At 51.8% G+C, this 24312-nt stretch overlaps 1 long non-coding RNA gene across 1 annotated transcript in view; it reads right to left on the bottom strand.

Annotated features, from left to right (window-relative positions):
• The window catches only part of LOC143770521 (uncharacterized), a 30554-nt gene that overhangs the window by 3827 nt on the left and 2415 nt on the right, over positions 1 to 24312 (bottom strand). Inside the window, exon 2 of the long non-coding RNA XR_013214656.1 lies at positions 3540 to 3585. This is a non-coding gene — a long non-coding RNA (uncharacterized LOC143770521). The remainder of the gene's footprint in view (positions 1 to 3539; positions 3586 to 24312) is intronic.

The raw sequence follows: 24312 nt of genomic DNA, 5'->3' as shown, positions 1-24312 counted from the left end.
AACCACTGTTTGGGCGCATGCCAGAGCTCGGAAGGGAAGGAGCGCCATTTGACTTTTCAATGCAAAATTGACTGGAATTGAGATGGGACGCCATGTCGTGTTCGGAGAGCCCGTGATGTGCCTAAACAGTAGAAATTCCCCCCTCAAGTGACACCATTATGGAAACTAGACCCCCCAAGGAACTTATCTAGATGTGTGGTGAGCGCTTTGAACCCCCAAGTGCTTCACAGAAGTTTATAACGTAGAGCCGTGAAAATAAAAAATCACTTTATCCACAAAGAATTTTTTGTTTTTGCCCCACATTTTTCTAAGGATAACAGGAGAAATTGGACCCCAAAAGTTGTTGTCCAACTGTTTGGGCGCATGGGAGAGCTCAGAAGGGAAGGAGCGGTGTTTGACTTTTTCAACGCAAAATTGGCTGGAATTGAGATCGGACACCATGTCGCATTTGGAGAGCCCCTGATGTACCTAAACATTGAAACCTCCCCACAAGTGACCCCATTTTGGAAACTAGACCCCTCAAGGAACTTATCTAGATGTGTGGTGAGCATTTTGAACCATCATGTGTGTCACAGACGTTTTTAACACTGCTAAGAATATTTATAAAAAACACATTTTTCCTGCAAAATTTTTCTTTACGCCCCACATTTTTTATTTTCTGAAGGGTAACAATAGAAAATGGACCCCAGAATTTGTTGTGCAATTTCTCCTGAGTGTGCCAATACCCCGTGTGTGGGTGAAAACTACTTTTGAGGCACAGTGCAAAGCTCAAGAGGGAAGGAGCGCCATATTATAGTGCAGATTTTAATATTATGGTTTTAGGGTGCCATGACCCACTGGGAGAGCTCCTGAGGTGCCAGAACAGTAGAACGTGGTTTATGCACACTGGGGCTCAGAAGTGAGGCGGACATTTGGATTTGAGAGCGCAGAATTTGCAGAATTTCTTTGGGCTTTTCCAGAGCCTTTGTGCTACCAGTAACGAAGAAGCCCCCTATATTTCCGTTAACAGATTAGGGACCTGAGTGGAGACTTTCTTTGTGGATTGATTTGAAGCTTTTTTTGGGAACATTTTTCATAACATTTGTGATCACAGTTATCTGCTGCTCTACGCTGAGCACTTACTTTGGGGTTTCCATCTAATTCTCCGAGCTACATGACAGATGAAACCCCTAAGGGATCCATTCACTATAATGAGGCAGCAGAGTTTCTCTGGACTCCATCTGGCATCTGTTCAGCGTTGTCCTTCTTTTCAGAGGTGCACATAACTATATTGGACTGCATTTTTATGCACAACGAAAAATTTGGACACCGCCAGATCACAGGTCCTATGGCACCTACAGTGCCTCCATTTGTCTGATTATAGGGAATCTTCCGCCGGTGGTTCTGTCTGAATCATGTATTTCAGAGATTTACATGGAAGCCCTAATGTAAGTGCTCAGCGCAGAGCGCAAGATAAATGGGTGCCGAGCCTTACTGTGATCTTTGGGAGGCAGAATGAACAAATCCACAGCAGGTGAAGAATTGGTTTTATTTATTTTTTACACCATTCCTCATGCGGTATAAGTGATTATGCAACTTTATTCATTGGGTCGGTGCAAATACAGCGGTACCACAGTTATATTTTTTTTAGGTTTTGGCATTTTTACACATTAAAAACTTTGATAGAAAAAATAATTCTTTTTGCATTGCTTTATTCTGAGAGCTATAACTTGTTTATTTTTCCGCTGATGGAGCTGTATGGTGGCTTGTTTTTGCGGGACAAGGAGGTCTTTTCAATTATACTATTTTTATTTACATTCGTCATTTTGGTCGCATTTTAGTCCACTTTTTCCAAGCGGTATGATGATAAAGCATAATTTGGTACTTATTTTTGTGGGGGGGGTTTTACGGCGTTCACTGAACGCGTTAGCAAGTGTGAAACTTTCATAGATTTGATTGTTGAGGACGCGGCGATACCAAACGTGTATTTTTTTATTTTATTTTTTTACATAAAAATGTGCATTTATTTGTGATTATTATTATTATTATTTTGTACCTTTTTTTAACCCCTTTCTGACATCAGATGTACTATCTCCGTCCATGTGCCCTGGGCCCGTATGCCCATGGACGGGATAGCACGTCACAGGCAATCAGCACGACTGATTGCAGCCGGTTGTCAACTGATTCTCACAGCTGACACCCAGCACTAAGTACCAGGAGTGATCATGGACGGAAGTCCCAATTTTACTACACATGGAACGGTATAAGCGCCCACCCCAAAAGAAATTCATGAACTGCTGGTTTTTGTTCATTCTGCCTCACAAGAATCGGAATAAAAAGCGATCAAAAAATGTCACGTGCCCAAAAGTGGTACCAATAAAAACGTCAACTCGTCCCGCAAAAAACAAGACCTCACATGACTCTGTGGACCAAAATATGGAAAAATTATAGCTCTCAAAATGTGATTATGCAAAAACTGTTTTGCGGCTCCTGCTGTCACTGTTTTTATAAGCAGCAGGGGTAGGCTGATGGGAGTAGTAGTCCCATCATCTGCTGCCTGCTGTCTCTTTTATAACTTAAATGTAACTCATCATTCTTCCCTGCTCGAGGGGTATCGGCATACTCAGGACAAATTGCACAATAACTTTTGGGGTCCAATTTCTTCTGTTGTCCTTGGGAAAGTAAACAATTGGGGGCAGAAAGATCACTTTTGTGAAAAAACTATGATTTTTCTTGTTACGGCTCTACGTTATAAACTTCTGTGAAGCACTTGGAGGTTCAAAGTGCTCACCACACATCTAGATAAGTTGCTTGGGGGTCTACCTTCCAAAATGGTGTCACTTGTGGGGGGTTTCAATGATTAGGCACATAAGGGGCTCTCCAAACGCAACATGGCGTCCCATCTCAATTCCAGCCAATTTTGCATTGAAAAGTCAAACAGCGCTCCTTCCCTTCCGAGCTCTGTCATGCGCCCAAACAGTAGTTTACCCCCACGTATGGTGTATCGGCGTACTCGGGACAAATTGCACAAAAACTTTTGGGGTCCAATTTCTCCTGTTACCCTTGGGAAAATAAAAAATTTTGGTCTGAATTAATTTTTTTTTTTTGGGGGGGGAAAGTTAAATGTTCATTTTTTTTAACACTCCAAAAATTCCTGTGAAACACCTGAAGGGTTAATAAACTTCTTGAGTGTGGTAGTTGAGTGTTGAGTATTTTGTGTGATGTATCTCTGTGATTTAAGGGCATGAAAATTCAAAGTGGGAAAATTGTGATTTTTTTTTTCACAAATAATTGCAAGTCATATCAAAGAAATTTTACCACTAAACATGAAGTACAATATGTCACAAAAAAAAAAAAAGAATCACGGGGATCCTTGGAAGACTTCCAGAGTTATTATCTCATAAAGGGACACAATTGCAAAAATTGGCCCGGTCATTAACGTGCAAACCACCCTCGGAGGTAAAGGGGTTAAAAAGAAACAAACTAAAGAGCTGCAGTTCCTCTGACTGCCACTAGATGTCAGCAAACATAATTGTAATTAGATACAATGTAACACTTACCTGTAAATAGAACTGCACTGAGGATCAGCAAACAGCACTGGACACCCTGAAACAATGAGCAGAGAGGTTAGAAATGGGAGAATATGTTCTTATCCATTTTCATAAATTACACAGATCCAGTCTCCATAATATACATTCTCATTGTAAACCTTGTCGGAGGATGGGATCATTATTTGGGCATCAGGACAGGAGGGGTGGGCATGCAATTACTAGACTTATGTTATAACACCTCTGTATCTCAGGTTACTGCAGCACATGACCTCATATGTGAGCTGTGACCCGGCCCCATTACAGTGACTGGCACCGAGCTGCAATACCACACACAACCTGAGGACAGGGGAGGGCGCTATTTTGATGCATTTACTTAATACACCTAACTAACTTGCTCAGTGTTTAGCACAGAGCTCCAAACTTCAGTTTATCAACATTGCTACCAACCTGCTTCTGCCAGTAGGGGGCGCTGCATGCACAGCTTTAGGCATCAGATGGCTGCATTTTAGTATGCATAAATCATCTATATAGAAAGTCCTGTACAGATCGTCCCCTTGTGGTATCAACCGAAATATGTGCAGTAAATTATCTGAAGGGTTAACATTCAAGTATATTAAAAAAAAGTATTACAAAAGGGCCACCTGAGTCATCAGTACAAGACTGCAGGTCATCTTTCTGCCACTAGAGGGAGCAACATCCTCTCAGACAATAAATTGTTATCTGGCAAATACAATATTCATGTCCATGATTAAAGGGATTCTCCACCTAAAATGATCAGTGCTACGCAGGGTCAGGCGGCAGAATGGATAAAACTAATATCACAGACTTGTGAGGGTGAAGAGGAAGTGTGAGGAGCCGGTAGTGATTAGACGCCAGGTGGAAACTGAACTGAAAATCTCAAATATTCTAATAAATTTCAGCTATCGGGACAATGTGCACGGTGCTGGTCATTTAGCCGAGTGTCAGCGTCACTATTCCATACCCCAACTGTCATTCTCCTGCACCCCCAGTGTCAGCGTCACTATTCCATACCCCAACTGTCATTCTCCTGCACCCCCAGTGTCAGCGTCACTATTCCATACCCCAACTGTCATTCTCCTGCACCCCCAGTGTCAGCGTCACTATTCCATACCCCAACTGTCATTCTCCCGCACCCCCAGTGTCAGCGTCACTATTCCATACCCCAACTGTCATTATCCCGCACCCCCAGTGTCAGCGTCACTATTCCATACCCCAACTGTCATTATCCCGCACCCCCAGTGTCAGCGTCACTATTCCATACCCCAACTGTCATTCTCCTGCACCCCCAGTGTCAGCGTCACTATTCCATACCCCAACTGTCATTATCCCGCACCCCCAGTGTCAGCGTCACTATTCCATACCCCAACTGTCATTATCCCGCACCCTCAGTGTCAGCGTCACTATTCCATACCCCAACTGTCATTATCCCGCACCCCCAGTGTCAGCGTCACTATTCCATACCCCAACTGTCATTCTCCCACACCCCCAGTGTCAGTGTCACTATTCCATACCCCAACTGTCATTATCCCGCACCCTCAGTGTCAGCGTCACTATTCCATACCCCAACTGTCATTATCCCGTACCCCAGTGTCAGCGTCACTATTCCATACCCCAACTGTCATTATCCCGCACCCCCAGTGTCAGCGTCACTATTCCATACCCCAACTGTCATTATCCCGCACCCCCAGTGTCAGCGTCACTATTCCATACCCCAACTGTCATTATCCCGCACCCTCAGTGTCAGCGTCACTATTCCATACCCCAACTGTCATTATCCCGCACCCCCAGTGTCAGCGTCACTATTCCATACCCCAACTGTCATTCTCCCACACCCCCAGTGTCAGCGTCACTATTCCATACCCCAACTGTCATTATCCCGCACCCCCAGTGTCAGCGTCACTATTCCATACCCCAGCTGTCATTATCCCGCACCCCCAGTGTCAGTGTCACTATTCCATACCCCAACTGTCATTATCCCGCACCCCCAGTGTCAGCGTCACTATTCCATACCCCAGCTGTCATTATCCTGCACCCCCAGTGTCAGTGTCACTATTCCATACCCCAACTGTCATTATCCCGCACCCCCAGTGTCAGCGTCACTATTCCATACCCCAACTGTCATTATCCCGCACCCCCAGTGTCAGCGTCACTATTCCATACCCCAGCTGTCATTATCCCGCACCCCCAGTGTCAGCGTCACTATTCCATACCCCAACTGTCATTCTCCTGCATCCCTAGTGTCAGCGTCACTATTCCATACCCAACTGTCATTATCCTGCACCCCCAGTGTCAGCGTCACTATTCCATACCCCAACTGTCATTCTCCTGCACCCCCAGTGTCAGCGTCACTATTCCATTCCCCAACTGTCATTCTCCCACACCCCCAGTGTCAGCGTCACTATTCCATACCCCAGCTGTCATTCTCCCGCACCCTCAGTGTCAGCGTCACTATTCCATACCCCGACTGTCATTATCCTGCACCCCCAGTGTCAGCGTCACTATTCCATACCCCAACTGTCATTCTCCTGCACCCCCAGTGTCAGCGTCACTATTCCATACCCCAACTGTCATTCTCCCGCACCCCCAGTGTCAGCGTCACTATTCCATACCCCAACTGTCATTCTCCTGCACCCCCAGTGTCAGCGTCACTATTCCATACCCCGACTGTCATTCTCCTGCACCCCCAGTGTCAGCGTCACTATTCCATACCCCAACTGTCATTATCCCGCACCCCAGTGTCAGCGTCACTATTCCATACCCCAACTGTCATTCTCCCGCACCCCCAGTGTCAGCGTCACTATTCCATACCCCAACTGTCATTCTCCTGCACCCCCAGTGTCAGCGTCACTATTCCATACCCCAACTGTCATTCTCCCGCACCCCCAGTGTCAGCGTCACTATTCCATACCCCAACTGTCATTCTCCTGCACCCCCAGTGTCAGCGTCACTATTCCATACCCCAACTGTCATTCTCCTGCACCCCCAGTGTCAGCGTCACTATTCCATACCCCAACTGTCATTATCCTGCACCACCAGTGTCAGCGTCACTATTCTATACCCCGACTGTCATTCTCCCGCACCCCAGTGTCAGCGTCACTATTCCATACCCCATCTGTCATTATCCCGCACCCCCAGTGTCAGTGTCACTATTCATAAACCCCGACTGTCATTCTCCTGCACCCCCAGTGTCAGCGTCACTATTCCATACCCCAACTGTCATTATCCCGCACCCCCAGTGTCAGCGTCACTATTTTATACCCCAGCTGTCATTCTCCCGCACCCCCAGTGTCAGTGTCACTATTCCATACCCCAACTGTCATTATCCCGCACCCCCAGTGTCAGCGTCACTATTCCATACCCCAACTGTCATTCTCCCGCACCCCCAGTGTCAGCGTCACTATTCCATACCCCAACTGTCATTCTCCCGCACCCCCAGTGTCAGCGTCACTATTCCATACCCCAACTGTCATTCTCCTGCACCCCCAGTGTCAGCGTCACTATTCCATACCCCAGCTGTCATTATCCCGCACCCCCAGTGTCAGCGTCACTATTCCATACCCCAACTGTCATTCTCCTGCATCCCTAGTGTCAGCGTCACTATTCCATACCCAACTGTCATTATCCTGCACCCCCAGTGTCAGCGTCACTATTCCATACCCCAACTGTCATTATCCCGCACCCCCAGTGTCAGCGTCACTATTCCATACCCCAGCTGTCATTATCCCGCACCCCCAGTGTCAGCGTCACTATTCCATACCCCAACTGTCATTCTCCTGCATCCCTAGTGTCAGCGTCACTATTCCATACCCAACTGTCATTATCCTGCACCCCCAGTGTCAGCGTCACTATTCCATTCCCCAACTGTCATTCTCCCACACCCCCAGTGTCAGCGTCACTATTCCATACCCAACTGTCATTCTCCCGCACCCTCAGTGTCAGCGTCACTATTCCATACCCCGACTGTCATTATCCTGCACCCCCAGTGTCAGCGTCACTATTCCATACCCCAGCTGTCATTCTCCCGCACCCTCAGTGTCAGCGTCACTATTCCATACCCCGACTGTCATTATCCTGCACCCCCAGTGTCAGCGTCACTATTCCATACCCCAACTGTCATTCTCCTGCACCCCCAGTGTCAGCGTCACTATTCCATACCCCAACTGTCATTATCCTGCACCCCCAGTGTCAGCGTCACTATTCCATACCCCAACTGTCATTCTCCTGCACCCCCAGTGTCAGCGTCACTATTCCATACCCCGACTGTCATTCTCCTGCACCCCCAGTGTCAGCGTCACTATTCCATACCCCAACTGTCATTATCCCGCACCCCAGTGTCAGCGTCACTATTCCATACCCCAACTGTCATTCTCCCGCACCCCCAGTGTCAGCGTCACTATTCCATACCCCAACTGTCATTCTCCCGCACCCCCAGTGTCAGCGTCACTATTCCATACCCCAACTGTCATTCTCCTGCACCCCCAGTGTCAGCGTCACTATTCCATACCCCAACTGTCATTCTCCTGCACCCCCAGTGTCAGCGTCACTATTCCATACCCCAACTGTCATTATCCCGCACCCCCAGTGTCAGCGTCACTATTTTATACCCCAGCTGTCATTCTCCCGCACCCCCAGTGTCAGTGTCACTATTCCATACCCCAACTGTCATTATCCCGCACCCCCAGTGTCAGCGTCACTATTCCATACCCCAACTGTCATTCTCCCGCACCCCCAGTGTCAGCGTCACTATTCCATACCCCAACTGTCATTCTCCCGCACCCCCAGTGTCAGCGTCACTATTCCATACCCCAACTGTCATTCTCCTGCACCCCCAGTGTCAGCGTCACTATTCCATACCCCAGCTGTCATTCTCCCGCACCCTCAGTGTCAGCGTCACTATTCCATACCCCAACTGTCATTATCCCGCACCCCCAGTGTCAGTGTCACTATTCCATACCCCAACTGTCATTATCCCGCACCCCCAGTGTCAGCGTCACTATTCCATACCCCAACTGTCATTCTCCCGCACCCCCAGTGTCAGCGTCAATATTCCATACCCCAAATGTCATTCTCCCGCACCCCCAGTGTCAGCGTCACTATTCCATACCCCAACTGTCATTGTCCTGCACCCCCAGTGTCAGCGTCACTATTCCATACCCCAGCTGTCATTCTCCCGCACCCTCAGTGTCAGCGTCACTATTCCATACCCCAGCTGTCATTCTCCCGCACCCCCAGTGTCAGCGTCACTATTCCATACCCCAGCTGTCATTCTCCCGCACCCTCAGTGTCAGCGTCACTATTCCATACCCCAGCTGTCATTATCCCGCACCCCCAGTGTCAGCGTCACTATTCCATACCCAACTGTCATTCTCCCGCACCCCCAGTGTCAGCGTCACTATTCCATACCCCAACTGTCATTCTCCCGCACCCCCAGTGTCAGCGTCACTATTCCATACCCCAACTGTCATTCTCCCGCACCCCCAGTGTCAGCGTCACTATTCCATACCCCAGCTGTCATTCTCCCGCACCCCCAGTGTCAGCGTCACTATTCCATACCCCAACTGTCATTATCCCGCACCCTGAGTGTCAGCGTCACTATTCCATACCCCAACTGTCATTATCCCGCACCCCCAGTGTCAGCGTCACTATTCCATACCCCAGCTGTCATTATCCCGCACCCCCAGTGTCAGCGTCACTATTCCATACCCAACTGTCATTCTCCCGCACCCCCAGTGTCAGCGTCACTATTCCATACCCCAGCTGTCATTCTCCCGCACCCTCAGTGTCAGCGTCACTATTCCATACCCCGACTGTCATTATCCTGCACCCCCAGTGTCAGCGTCACTATTCCATACCCCAACTGTCATTCTCCTGCACCCCCAGTGTCAGCGTCACTATTCCATACCCCAACTGTCATTATCCTGCACCCCCAGTGTCAGCGTCACTATTCCATACCCCAACTGTCATTCTCCCGCACCCCCAGTGTCAGCGTCACTATTCCATACCCCAACTGTCATTCTCCTGCACCCCCAGTGTCAGCGTCACTATTCCATACCCCGACTGTCATTCTCCTGCACCCCCAGTGTCAGCGTCACTATTCCATACCCCAACTGTCATTATCCCGCACCCCAGTGTCAGCGTCACTATTCCATACCCCAACTGTCATTCTCCCGCACCCCCAGTGTCAGCGTCACTATTCCATACCCCAACTGTCATTCTCCTGCACCCCCAGTGTCAGCGTCACTATTCCATACCCCAACTGTCATTCTCCTGCACCCCCAGTGTCAGCGTCACTATTCCATACCCCAACTGTCATTATCCTGCACCCCCAGTGTCAGCGTCACTATTCTATACCCCGACTGTCATTATCCCGCACCCCAGTGTCAGTGTCACTATTCCATACCCCGACTGTCATTATCCCGCACCCCAGTGTCAGCGTCACTATTTTATACCCCAGCTGTCATTCTCCCGCACCCCCAGTGTCAGTGTCACTATTCCATACCCCAACTGTCATTCTCCCGCACCCCCAGTGTCAGCGTCACTATTTTATACCCCAGCTGTCATTCTCCCGCACCCCCAGTGTCAGTGTCACTATTCATAAACCCCGACTGTCATGACCCCCAGTGTCAGCGTCACTATTTCATACCCCAACTGTCATTATCCCGCACCCCCAGTGTCAGCGTCACTATTTTATACCCCAGCTGTCATTCTCCCGCACCCTCAGTGTCAGCGTCACTATTCCATACCCCAGCTGTCATTATCCCGCACCCCCAGTGTCAGCGTCACTATTCCATACCCCAACTGTCATTATCCCGCACCCCGAGTGTCAGCGTCACTATTCCATACCCCAACTGTCATTATCCCGCACCCCCAGTGTCAGCGTCACTATTCCATACCCCAGCTGTCATTATCCCGCACCCCCAGTGTCAGCGTCACTATTCCATACCCCAACTGTCATTATCCCGCACCCCCAGTGTCAGCGTCACTATTCCATACCCCAGCTGTCATTATCCCGCACCCCCAGTGTCAGCGTCACTATTCCATACCCCAACTGTCATTATCCTGCACCCCCAGTGTCAGCGTCACTATTCCATACCCAACTGTCATTCTCCCGCACCCCTAGTGTCAGCGTCACTATTCCATACCCCAACTGTCATTATCCCGCACCCCCAGTGTCAGCGTCACTATTCCATACCCCAACTGTCATTATCCTGCACCCCCAGTGTCAGCGTCACTATTCCATACCCCAACTGTCATTCTCCCGCACCCTCAGTGTCAGCGTCACTATTCCATACCCCAACTGTCATTCTCCCACACCCCGAGTGTCAGCGTCACTATTCCATACCCCAACTGTCATTATCCTGCACCCCCAGTGTCAGCGTCACTATTCCATACCCCAACTGTCATTCTCCTGCACCCCCAGTGTCAGCGTCACTATTCCATACCCCAACTGTCATTCTCCCGCACCCCCAGTGTCAGCGTCACTATTCCATACCCCAACTGTCATTCTCCTGCACCCCCAGTGTCAGCGTCACTATTCCATACCCCAACTGTCATTCTCCTGCACCCCCAGTGTCAGCGTCACTATTCCATACCCCAACTGTCATTATCCTGCACCACCAGTGTCAGCGTCACTATTCTATACCCCGACTGTCATTATCCCGCACCCCAGTGTCAGTGTCACTATTCCATACCCCGACTGTCATTATCCCGCACCCCAGTGTCAGCGTCACTATTCCATACCCCATCTGTCATTATCCCGCACCCCCAGTGTCAGTGTCACTATTCATAAACCCCGACTGTCATTCTCCTGCACCCCCAGTGTCAGCGTCACTATTCCATACCCCAACTGTCATTATCCCGCACCCCCAGTGTCAGCGTCACTATTTTATACCCCAGCTGTCATTCTCCCGCACCCCCAGTGTCAGTGTCACTATTCCATACCCCAACTGTCATTATCCCGCACCCCCAGTGTCAGCGTCACTATTCCATACCCCAACTGTCATTCTCCCGCACCCCCAGTGTCAGCGTCACTATTCCATACCCCAACTGTCATTCTCCCGCACCCCCAGTGTCAGCGTCACTATTCCATACCCCAACTGTCATTCTCCTGCACCCCCAGTGTCAGCGTCACTATTCCATACCCCAGCTGTCATTATCCCGCACCCCCAGTGTCAGCGTCACTATTCCATACCCCAACTGTCATTCTCCTGCATCCCTAGTGTCAGCGTCACTATTCCATACCCAACTGTCATTATCCTGCACCCCCAGTGTCAGCGTCACTATTCCATACCCCAACTGTCATTATCCCGCACCCCCAGTGTCAGCGTCACTATTCCATACCCCAGCTGTCATTATCCCGCACCCCCAGTGTCAGCGTCACTATTCCATACCCCAACTGTCATTCTCCTGCATCCCTAGTGTCAGCGTCACTATTCCATACCCAACTGTCATTATCCTGCACCCCCAGTGTCAGCGTCACTATTCCATACCCCAACTGTCATTATCCCGCACCCCCAGTGTCAGCGTCACTATTCCATTCCCCAACTGTCATTCTCCCACACCCCCAGTGTCAGCGTCACTATTCCATACCCAACTGTCATTCTCCCGCACCCTCAGTGTCAGCGTCACTATTCCATACCCCGACTGTCATTATCCTGCACCCCCAGTGTCAGCGTCACTATTCCATACCCCAGCTGTCATTCTCCCGCACCCTCAGTGTCAGCGTCACTATTCCATACCCCGACTGTCATTATCCTGCACCCCCAGTGTCAGCGTCACTATTCCATACCCCAACTGTCATTCTCCTGCACCCCCAGTGTCAGCGTCACTATTCCATACCCCAACTGTCATTATCCTGCACCCCCAGTGTCAGCGTCACTATTCCATACCCCAACTGTCATTCTCCTGCACCCCCAGTGTCAGCGTCACTATTCCATTCCCCAACTGTCATTATCCCGCACCCCCAGTGTCAGCGTCACTATTTTATACCCCAGCTGTCATTCTCCCGCACCCCCAGTGTCAGTGTCACTATTCCATACCCCAACTGTCATTATCCCGCACCCCCAGTGTCAGCGTCACTATTCCATACCCCAACTGTCATTCTCCCGCACCCCCAGTGTCAGCGTCACTATTCCATACCCCAACTGTCATTCTCCCGCACCCCCAGTGTCAGCGTCACTATTCCATACCCCAACTGTCATTCTCCTGCACCCCCAGTGTCAGCGTCACTATTCCATACCCCAGCTGTCATTCTCCCGCACCCTCAGTGTCAGCGTCACTATTCCATACCCCAACTGTCATTATCCCGCACCCCCAGTGTCAGTGTCACTATTCCATACCCCAACTGTCATTATCCCGCACCCCCAGTGTCAGCGTCACTATTCCATACCCCAACTGTCATTCTCCCGCACCCCCAGTGTCAGCGTCACTATTCCATACCCCAACTGTCATTCTCCCGCACCCCCAGTGTCAGCGTCACTATTCCATACCCCAACTGTCATTGTCCTGCACCCCCAGTGTCAGCGTCACTATTCCATACCCCAGCTGTCATTCTCCCGCACCCTCAGTGTCAGCGTCACTATTCCATACCCCAGCTGTCATTCTCCCGCACCCCCAGTGTCAGCGTCACTATTCCATACCCCAGCTGTCATTCTCCCGCACCCTCAGTGTCAGCGTCACTATTCCATACCCCAGCTGTCATTATCCCGCACCCCCAGTGTCAGCGTCACTATTCCATACCCAACTGTCATTCTCCCGCACCCCCAGTGTCAGCGTCACTATTCCATACCCCAACTGTCATTCTCCCGCACCCCCAGTGTCAGCGTCACTATTCCATACCCCAACTGTCATTCTCCCGCACCCCCAGTGTCAGCGTCACTATTCCATACCCCAGCTGTCATTCTCCCGCACCCCCAGTGTCAGCGTCACTATTCCATACCCCAACTGTCATTATCCCGCACCCTGAGTGTCAGCGTCACTATTCCATACCCCAACTGTCATTATCCCGCACCCCCAGTGTCAGCGTCACTATTCCATACCCCAGCTGTCATTATCCCGCACCCCCAGTGTCAGCGTCACTATTCCATACCCAACTGTCATTCTCCCGCACCCCCAGTGTCAGCGTCACTATTCCATACCCCAGCTGTCATTCTCCCGCACCCTCAGTGTCAGCGTCACTATTCCATACCCCGACTGTCATTATCCTGCACCCCCAGTGTCAGCGTCACTATTCCATACCCCAACTGTCATTCTCCTGCACCCCCAGTGTCAGCGTCACTATTCCATACCCCAACTGTCATTATCCTGCACCCCCAGTGTCAGCGTCACTATTCCATACCCCAACTGTCATTCTCCCGCACCCCCAGTGTCAGCGTCACTATTCCATACCCCAACTGTCATTCTCCTGCACCCCCAGTGTCAGCGTCACTATTCCATACCCCGACTGTCATTCTCCTGCACCCCCAGTGTCAGCGTCACTATTCCATACCCCAACTGTCATTATCCCGCACCCCAGTGTCAGCGTCACTATTCCATACCCCAACTGTCATTCTCCCGCACCCCCAGTGTCAGCGTCACTATTCCATACCCCAACTGTCATTCTCCTGCACCCCCAGTGTCAGCGTCACTATTCCATACCCCAACTGTCATTCTCCTGCACCCCCAGTGTCAGCGTCACTATTCCATACCCCAACTGTCATTATCCTGCACCCCCAGTGTCAGCGTCACTATTCTATACCCCGACTGTCATTATCCCGCACCCCAGTGTCAGTGTCACTATTCCATACCCCGACTGTCATTATCCCGCACCCCAGTGTCAGCGTCACTATTTTATACCCCAGCTGTCATTCTCCCGCACCCCCAGTGTCAGTGTCACTATTCCATACCCCAACTGTCATTCTCCCGCACCCCCAGTGTCAGCGTCACTATTTTATACCCCAGCTGTCATTCTCCCGCACCCCCAGTGTCAGTGTCACTATTCATAAACCCCGACTGTCATGACCCCCAGTGTCAGCGTCACTATTCCATACCCCAACTGTCATTATCCCGCACCCCCAGTGTCAGCGTCACTATTTTATACCCCAGCTGTCATTCTCCCGCACCCCCAGTGTCAGTGTCACTATTCCATACCCCAACTGTCATTCTCCCGCACCCCCAGTGTCAGCGTCACTATTCCATACCCCAACTGTCATTCTCCCGCACCCCCAGTGTCAGCGTCACTATTCCATACCCCAACTGTCATTCTCCTGCACCCCCAGTGTCAGCGTCACTATTCCATACCCCAGCTGTCATTCTCCCGCACCCTCAGTGTCAGCGTCACTATTCCATACCCCAACTGTCATTATCCCGCACCCCCAGTGTCAGTGTCACTATTCCATACCCCAACTGTCATTATCCCGCACCCCCAGTGTCAGCGTCACTATTCCATACCCCAACTGTCATTCTCCCGCACCCCCAGTGTCAGCGTCACTATTCCATACCCCAACTGTCATTCTCCCGCACCCCCAGTGTCAGCGTCACTATTCCATACCCCAACTGTCATTCTCCTGCACCCCCAGTGTCAGCGTCACTATTCCATACCCCAGCTGTCATTCTCCCGCACCCTCAGTGTCAGCGTCACTATTCCATACCCCAGCTGTCATTCTCCCGCACCCCCAGTGTCAGCGTCACTATTCCATACCCCAGCTGTCATTCTCCCGCACCCTCAGTGTCAGCGTCACTATTCCATACCCCAGCTGTCATTATCCCGCACCCCCAGTGTCAGCGTCACTATTCCATACCCAACTGTCATTCTCCCGCACCCCCAGTGTCAGCGTCACTATTCCATACCCCAACTGTCATTCTCCCGCACCCCCAGTGTCAGCGTCACTATTCCATACCCCAACTGTCATTCTCCCGCACCCCCAGTGTCAGCGTCACTATTCCATACCCCAGCTGTCATTCTCCCGCACCCCCAGTGTCAGCGTCACTATTCCATACCCCAACTGTCATTATCCCGCACCCCGAGTGTCAGCGTCACTATTCCATACCCCAACTGTCATTATCCCACACCCCCAGTGTCAGCGTCACTATTCCATACCCCAGCTGTCATTATCCCGCACCCCCAGTGTCAGCGTCACTATTCCATACCCAACTGTCATTCTCCCGCACCCCCAGTGTCAGCGTCACTATTCCATACCCCAACTGTCATTCTCCCGCACCCCCAGTGTCAGCGTCACTATTCCATACCCCAGCTGTCATTCTCCCGCACCCTCAGTGTCAGCGTCACTATTCCATACCCCAGCTGTCATTATCCCGCACCCCCAGTGTCAGCGTCACTATTCCATACCCCAACTGTCATTATTCCGCACCCCGAGTGTCAGCGTCACTATTCCATACCCCAACTGTCATTATCCCGCACCCCCAGTGTCAGCGTCACTATTCCATACCCCAGCTGTCATTATCCCGCACCCCCAGTGTCAGCGTCACTATTCCATACCCCAACTGTCATTATCCCGCACCCCCAGTGTCAGCGTCACTATTCCATACCCCAGCTGTCATTATCCCGCACCCCCAGTGTCAGCGTCACTATTCCATACCCCAACTGTCATTATCCTGCACCCCCAGTGTCAGCGTCACTATTCCATACCCAACTGTCATTCTCCCGCACCCCCAGTGTCAGCGTCACTATTCCATACCCCAACTGTCATTATCCCGCACCCCCAGTGTCAGCGTCACTATTCCATACCCCAACTGTCATTATCCTGCACCCCCAGTGTCAGCGTCACTATTCCATACCCCAGCTGTCATTCTCCCGCACCCTCAGTGTCAGCGTCACTATTCCATACCCCAACTGTCATTCTCCCGCACCCCGAGTGTCAGCGTCACTATTCCATACCCCAACTGTCATTATCCTGCACCCCCAGTGTCAGCGTCACTATTCCATACCCCAACTGTCATTATCCCGCACCCCAGTGTCAGCGTCACTATTCCATACCCCAACTGTCATTATCCTGCACCCCCAGTGTCAGCGTCACTATTCCATACCCCAACTGTCATTATCCCGCACCCCAGTGTCAGTGTCACTATTCCATACCCCGACTGTCATTCTCCTGCACCCCCAGTGTCAGCGTCACTATTCCATACCCCAGCTGTCATTATCCTGCACCCCCAGTGTCAGCGTCACTATTCCATACCCCAACTGTCATTCTCCTGCACTCCCAGTGTCAGCGTCACTATTCCATTCCCCAACTGTCATTCTCCCACACCCCCAGTGTCAGCGTCACTATTCCATACCCCAGCTGTCATTCTCCCGCACCCCCAGTGTCAGCGTCACTATTCCATACCCCAACTGTCATTATCCCGCACCCCCAGTGTCAGCGTCACTATTCCATACCCCAACTGTCATTATCCTGCACCCCCAGTGTCAGCGTCACTATTCCATACCCCAACTGTCATTATCCCGCACCCCCAGTGTCAGCGTCACTATTCCATACCCCAGCTGTCATTCTCCCGCACCCTCAGCGTCAGCGTCACTATTCCATACCCCAACTGTCATTATCCCGCACCCCCAGTGTCAGCGTCACTATTCCATACCCCAACTGTCATTATCCTGCACCCCCAGTGTCAGCGTCACTATTCCATACCCCAGCTGTCATTCTCCCGCACCCTCAGTGTCAGCGTCACTATTCCATACCCCAACTGTCATTATCCTGCACCCCCAGTGTCAGCGTCACTATTCCATACCCAACTGTCATTCTCCCGCACCCCCAGTGTCAGCGTCACTATTCCATACCCCAACTGTCATTATCCCGCACCCCCAGTGTCAGCGTCACTATTCCATACCCCACCTGTCATTATCCTGCACCCCCAGTGTCAGCGTCACTATTCCATACCCCAACTGTCATTATCCCGCACCCCCAGTGTCAGCGTCACTATTCCATACCCCAACTGTCATTATCCTGCACCCCCAGTGTCAGCGTCACTATTCCATACCCCAGCTGTCATTATCCCGCACCCCCAGTGTCAGCGTCACTATTCCATACCCAACTGTCATTCTCCCGCACCCCCAGTGTCAGCGTCACTATTCCATACCCCAGCTGTCATTATCCTGCACCCCCAGTGTCAGCGTCACTATTCCATACCCAACTGTCATTCTCCCGCACCCCCAGTGTCAGTGTCACTATTGCATACCCCAACTGTCATTATCCTGCACCCCCAGTGTCAGCGTCACTATTCCATACCCCAACTGTCATTATCCCGCACCCCAGTGTCAGCGTCACTATTCCATACCCCAACTGTCATTCTCCCGCACCCCCAGTGTCAGCGTCACTATTCCATACCCCAACTGTCATTCTCCTGCACCCCCAGTGTCAGCGTCACTATTCCATACCCCAACTGTCATTCTCCTGCACCCCCAGTGTCAGCGTCACTATTCCATACCCCAACTGTCATTATCCTGCACCCCCAGTGTCAGCGTCACTATTCCATACCCCGACTGTCATTATCCCGCACCCCAGTGTCAGTGTCACTATTCCATACCCTGACTGTCATTATCCCGCACCCCAGTGTCAGCGTCACTATTCCATACCCCATCTGTCATTATCCCGCACCCCCAGTGTCAGTGTCACTATTCATAAACCCCGACTGTCATTCTCCTGCACCCCCAGTGTCAGCGTCACTATTCCATACCCCAACTGTCATTATCCCGCACCCCCAGTGTCAGTGTCACTATTCCATACCCCAGCTGTCATTCTCCCGCACCCCCAGTGCCAGTGTCACTATTCCATACCCCAACTGTCATTATCCCGCACCCCCAGTGTCAGCGTCACTATTCCATACCCCAACTGTCATTCTCCCGCACCCCCAGTGTCAGCGTCACTATTCCATACCCCAACTGTCATTCTCCCGCACCCCCAGTGTCAGCGTCACTATTCCATACCCCAACTGTCATTCTCCTGCATCCCCAGTGTCAGCATCACTATTCCATACCCCAGCTGTCATTCTCCCGCACCCTCAGTGTCAGCGTCACTATTCCATACCCCAGCCGTCATTATCCCGCACCCCCAGTGTCAGCGTCACTATTCCATACCCAACTGTCATTCTCCCGCACCCCCAGTGTCAGCGTCACTATTCCATACCCCAACTGTCATTCTCCCGCACCCCCAGTGTCAGCGTCACTATTCCATACCGCAACTGTCATTCTCCCGCACCCCCAGTGTCAGCGTCACTATTCCATACCCCAGCTGTCATTCTCCCGCACCCCCAGTGTCAGCGTCACTATTCCATACCCCAACTGTCATTATCCCGCACCCCGAGTGTCAGCGTCACTATTCCATACCCCAACTGTCATTATCCCGCACCCCCAGTGTCAGCGTCACTATTCCATACCTCAGCTGTCATTATCCCGCACCCCCAGTGTCAGCGTCACTATTCCATACCCAACTGTCATTCTCCCACACCCCCAGTGTCAGCGTCACTATTCCATACCCCAACTGTCATTCTCCCGCACCCCCAGTGTCAGCGTCACTATTCCATACCCCAACTGTCATTCTCCTGCACCCCCAGTGTCAGCGTCACTATTCCATACCCCAGCTGTCATTATCCTGCACCCCCAGTGTCAGCGTCACTATTCCATACCCAACTGTCATTCTCCCGCACCCCCAGTGTCAGCGTCACTATTCCATACCCCAACTGTCATTATCCTGCACCCCCAGTGTCAGCGTCACTATTCCATACCCAACTGTCATTCTCCCGCACCCCCGGTGTCAGCGTCACTATTCCATACCCCAACTGTCATTATCCCGCACCCCCAGTGTCAGCGTCACTATTCCATACCCCAACTGTCATTATCCTGCACCCCCAGTGTCAGCGTCACTATTCCATACCCCAGCTGTCATTCTCCCGCACCCTCAGTGTCAGCGTCACTATTCCATACCCCAACTGTCATTCTCCCGCACCCCGAGTGTCAGCGTCACTATTCCATACCCCAGCTGTCATTATCCTGCACCCCCAGTGTCAGCGTCACTATTCCATACCCAACTGTCATTCTCCCGCACCCCCAGTGTCAGCGTCACTATTCCATACCCCAACTGTCATTATCCCGCACCCCCAGTGTCAGCGTCACTATTCCATACCCCAACTGTCATTATCCTGCACCCCCAGTGTCAGCGTCACTATTCCATACCCCAACTGTCATTATCCCGCACCCCCAGTGTCAGCGTCACTATTCCATACCCCAGCTGTCATTCTCCCGCACCCTCAGTGTCAGTGTCACTATTCCATACCCCAACTGTCATTATCCCGCACCCCCAGTGTCAGCGTCACTGTTCCATACCCCAACTGTCATTATCCTGCACCCCCAGTGTCAGCGTCACTATTCCATACCCCAACTGTCATTATCCCGTAACCCCAGTGTCAGCGTCACTATTTCATACCCCAGCTGTCATTATCCCGCACCCCCAGTGTCAGCGTCACTATTCCATACCCCAACTGTCATTATCCTGCACCCCCAGTGTCAGCGTCACTATTCCATACCCAACTGTCATTCTCCCGCACCCCCAGTGTCAGCGTCACTATTCCATACCCCAACTGTCATTATCCCGCACCCCCAGTGTCAGCGTCACTATTCCATACCCCAACTGTCATTATCCCGCACCCCAGTGTCAGCGTCACTATTCCATACCCCAGCTGTCATTCTCCCGCACCCCAGTGTCAGCGTCACTATTCCATACCCCAACTGTCATTATCCTGCACCCCCAGTGTCAGCGTCACTATTCCATACCCAACTGTCATTCTCCCGCACCCCCAGTGTCAGCGTCACTATTCCATACCCCAACTGTCATTATCCCGCACCCCCAGTGTCAGCGTCACTATTCCATACCCCAACTGTCATTCTCCTGCACCCCCAGTGTCAGCGTCACTATTCCGTTCCCCAACTGTCATTATCCTGCACCCCAGTGTCAGCGTCACTATTCCATACCCCAACTGTCATTCTTCTGCACCCCCAGTGTCAGCGTCACTATTCCATACCCCAACTGTCATTCTCCCGCACCCCCAGTGTCAGCGTCACTATTCCATACCCCAACTGTCATTATCCCGCACCCCCAGTGTCAGCGTCACTATTCCATACCCAACTGTCATTCTCCCGCACCCCCAGTGTCAGCGTCACTATTCCATACCCCAACTGTCATTATCCCGCACCCCCAGTGTCAGCGTCACTATTCCATACCCCAGCTGTCATTCTCCCGCACCCCCAGTGTCAGCGTCACTATTCCATACCCCAACTGTCATTATCCTGCACCCCCAGTGTCAGCGTCACTATTCCATACCCCAACTGTCATTATCCTGCACCCCCAGTGTCAGCGTCACTATTCCATACCCCAACTGTCATTATCCTGCACCCCCAGTGTCAGCGTCACTGTTCCATACCCTAACTGTCATTATCCCGCACCCCAGTGTCAGTGTCACTATTCCATACCCCGACTGTCATTCTCCTGCACCCCCAGTGTCAGCGTCACTATTCCATACCCCAGCTGTCATTATCCTGCACCCCCAGTGTCAGCGTCACTATTCCATACCCAACTGTCATTCTCCCGCACCCCAGTGTCAGCGTCACTATTCCATACCCCAACTGTCATTATCCCGCACCCCCAGTGTCAGCGTCACTATTCCATACCCCAACTGTCATTATCCTGCACCCCCAGTGTCAGCGTCACTATTCCATACCCCAACTGTCATTATCCCGCACCCCCAGTGTCAGCGTCACTATTCCATACCCCAGCTGTCATTCTCCCGCACCCTCAGTGTCAGCGTCACTATTCCATACCCCAACTGTCATTATCCCGCACCCCCAGTGTCAGCGTCACTATTCCATACCCCAACTGTCATTATCCTGCACCCCCAGTGTCAGCGTCACTATTCCATACCCCAGCTGTCATTCTCCCGCACCCTCAGTGTCAGTGTCACTATTCCATACCCCAACTGTCATTCTCCCGCACCCCGAGTGTCAGCATCACTATTCCATACCCCAGCTGTCATTATCCTGCACCCCCAGTGTCAGCATCACTATTCCATACCCAACTGTCATTCTCCCGCACCCCCAGTGTCAGCGTCACTATTCCATACCCCAACTGTCATTATCCCGCACCCCCAGTGTCAGCGTCACTATTCCATACCCCAGCTGTCATTATCCTGCACCCCCAGTGTCAGCGTCACTATTCCATACCCAACTGTCATTCTCCCGCACCCCCAGTGTCAGCGTCACTATTCCATACCCCAACTGTCATTATCCCGCACCCCCAGTGTCAGCGTCACTATTCCATACCCCAACTGTCATTATCCCGCACCCCCAGTGTCAGCGTCACTATTCCATACCCCAACTGTCATTATCCTGCACCCCCAGTGTCAGCGTCACTATTCCATACCCCAGCTGTCATTATCCCGCACCCCCAGTGTCAGCGTCACTATTCCATACCCAACTGTCATTCTCCCGCACCCCCAGTGTCAGCGTCACTATTCCATACCCCAGCTGTCATTATCCTGCACCCCCAGTGTCAGCGTCACTAATCCATACCCAACTGTCATTCTCCCGCACCCCCAGTGTCGGCGTCACTATTCCATACCCCAACTGTCATTATCCTGCACCCCCAGTGTCAGCGTCACTATTCCATACCCAACTGTCATTCTCCCGCACCCCCAGTGTCAGCGTCACTATTCCATACCCCAACTGTCATTATCCCGCACCCCCAGTGTCAGCGTCACTATTCCATACCCCAACTGTCATTATCCTGCACCCCCAGTGTCAGCGTCACTATTCCATACCCCAGCTGTCATTCTCCCGCACCCTCAGTGTCAGCGTCACTATTCCATACCCCAACTGTCATTCTCCCGCACCCCGAGTGTCAGCGTCACTATTCCATACCCCAGCTGTCGTTATCCTGCACCCCCAGTGTCAGCGTCACTATTCCATACCCAACTGTCATTCTCCCGTACACCCAGTGTCAGCGTCACTATTCCATACCCCAACTGTCATTATCCCGCACCCCCAGTGTCAGCGTCACTATTCCATACCCCAACTGTCATTATCCTGCACCCCCAGTGTCAGCGTCACTATTCCATACCCCAACTGTCATTATCCCGCACCCCCAGTGTCAGCGTCACTATTCCATACCCCAGCTGTCATTCTCCCGCACCCTCAGTGTCAGTGTCACTATTCCATACCCCAACTGTCATTATCCCGCACCCCCAGTGTCAGCGTCACTATTCCATACCCCAACTGTCATTATCCTGCACCCCCAGTGTCAGCGTCACTATTCCATACCCCAGCTGTCATTCTCCCGCACCCTCAGTGTCAGCGTCACTATTCCATACCCCAACTGTCATTCTCCCGCACCCCGAGTGTCAGCGTCACTATTCCATACCCCAGCTGTCATTCTCCTGCACCCCCAGTGTCAGCGTCGCTATTCCATACCCAACTGTCATTCTCCCGCACCCCCAGTGTCAGCGTCACTATTCCATACCCCAACTGTCATTATCCCGCACCCCCAGTGTCAGCGTCACTATTCCATACCCCAACTGTCATTATCCTGCACCCCCAGTGTCAGCGTCGCTATTCCATACCCCAACTGTCATTATCCCGCACCCCCAGTGTCAGCGTCACTATTCCATACCCCAGCTGTCATTCTCCCGCACCCTCAGTGCCAGCGTCACTATTCCATACCCCAGCTGTCATTATCCCGCACCCCCAGTTTCAGCGTCACTATTCCATACCCCAACTGTCATTATCCCGCACCCCCAGTGTCAGCGTCACTATTCCATACCCCAGCTGTCATTATCCCGCACCCCCAGTGTCAGCGTCACTATTCCATACCCCAACTGTCATTATCCTGCACCCCCAGTGTCAGCGTCACTATTCCATACCCAACTGTCATTCTCCCGCACCCCCAGTGTCAGCGTCACTATTCCATACCCCAACTGTCATTATCCCGCACCCCCAGTGTCAGCGTCACTATTCCATACCCCAACTGTCATTATCCCGCACCCCAGTGTCAGCGTCACTATTCCATACCCCAGCTGTCATTATCCCGCACCCCCAGTGTCAGCGTCACTATTCCATACCCCAACTGTCATTCTCCTGCACCCCCAGTGTCAGCGTCACTATTCCATTCCCCAACTGTCATTATCCTGCACCCCAGTGTCAGCGTCACTATTCCATACCCCAACTGTCATTCTCCTGCACCCCCAGTGTCAGCGTCACTATTCCATACCCCAACTGTCATTCTCCCGCACCCCCAGTGTCAGCGTCACTATTCCATACCCCAACTGTCATTATCCCGCACCCCCAGTGTCAGCGTCACTATTCCATACCCAACTGTCATTCTCCCGCACCCCCAGTGTCAGCGTCACTATTCCATACCCCAACTGTCATTATCCCGCACCCCCAGTGTCAGCGTCACTATTCCATACCCCAGCTGTCATTCTCCCGCACCCCCAGTGTCAGCGTCACTATTCCATACCCCAACTGTCATTATCCTGCACCCCCAGTGTCAGCGTCACTATTCCATACCCCAACTGTCATTATCCTGCACCCCCAGTGTCAGCGTCACTATTCCATACCCCAACTGTCATTCTCCCGCACCCCCAGTGTCAGCGTCACTATTCCATACCCCAATTGTCATTATCCTGCACCCCCAGTGTCAGCGTCACTATTCCATACCCCAGCTGTCATTATCCTGCACCCCCAGAGTCAGCGTCACTATTCCATACCCCAACTGTCATTATCCCG

This window comes from Ranitomeya variabilis, chromosome 4 (genome assembly GCF_051348905.1).
Source record: "Ranitomeya variabilis isolate aRanVar5 chromosome 4, aRanVar5.hap1, whole genome shotgun sequence".
NCBI lineage: Eukaryota > Metazoa > Chordata > Amphibia > Anura > Dendrobatidae > Ranitomeya > Ranitomeya variabilis.
This window is presented reverse-complemented; position numbering and strand designations above follow the sequence as displayed.